This window comes from Corvus brachyrhynchos, unplaced genomic scaffold, assembly GCF_000691975.1.
Source record: "Corvus brachyrhynchos isolate BGI_N302 unplaced genomic scaffold, ASM69197v1 scaffold176, whole genome shotgun sequence".
NCBI lineage: Eukaryota > Metazoa > Chordata > Aves > Passeriformes > Corvidae > Corvus > Corvus brachyrhynchos.
The window spans coordinates 255,869-256,296 of record NW_008238435.1 but is presented as its reverse complement, the minus strand read 5'-3'; the positions used below and the strand labels follow the sequence as shown (position 1 = coordinate 256,296).

General features: G+C 49.3%; 1 protein-coding gene across 1 annotated transcript in view; it reads right to left on the bottom strand.

Moving 5' to 3' along the window:
• LOC103617170 (taste receptor type 2 member 40) overlaps positions 1 to 428 on the bottom strand; it is an 11,419-nt gene that overhangs the window by 1,224 nt on the left and 9,767 nt on the right. The gene's annotated exons all lie outside the window — the stretch shown is intronic.

Here is a 428-nt window from a genome sequence, read left to right as displayed (position 1 = left end):
TCTGCAGCCTGTGGGGATCCCATGCTGAAGCAGTTTGTTCCTGGAAGATTGCACCCTGTGGAGAGGATGCACTCTGCAGTCCCCATTCCCTGTTCCTCTGCCCTGCCCTGCTCAGGGGAACAGGGAGGAGATGGAAGAGTGAAGAGGAGGAGATGGGGGGAAGAGATTTCTGCTTTTGTTGTTTCTTTCTCACTGCCCTACTCTGTTATTGATTGGCAATAAATGCAGTTATTTTCCCCATGTTGAAGGAGTCCCTACAAGGCAAGGCAAAGATGCTGAGGGCACTGTCAGGTGTGCAGTCCCCCCACATATGGGCAAGGATAGCAGAGAAGCTCTGTGATGGTAACCAGGGATTTCCAGATGTCCTATGATTTCCAGATGTGTTCATAATGATAAGACATGTGCAAGATCAAGCCAGTAATTACAGT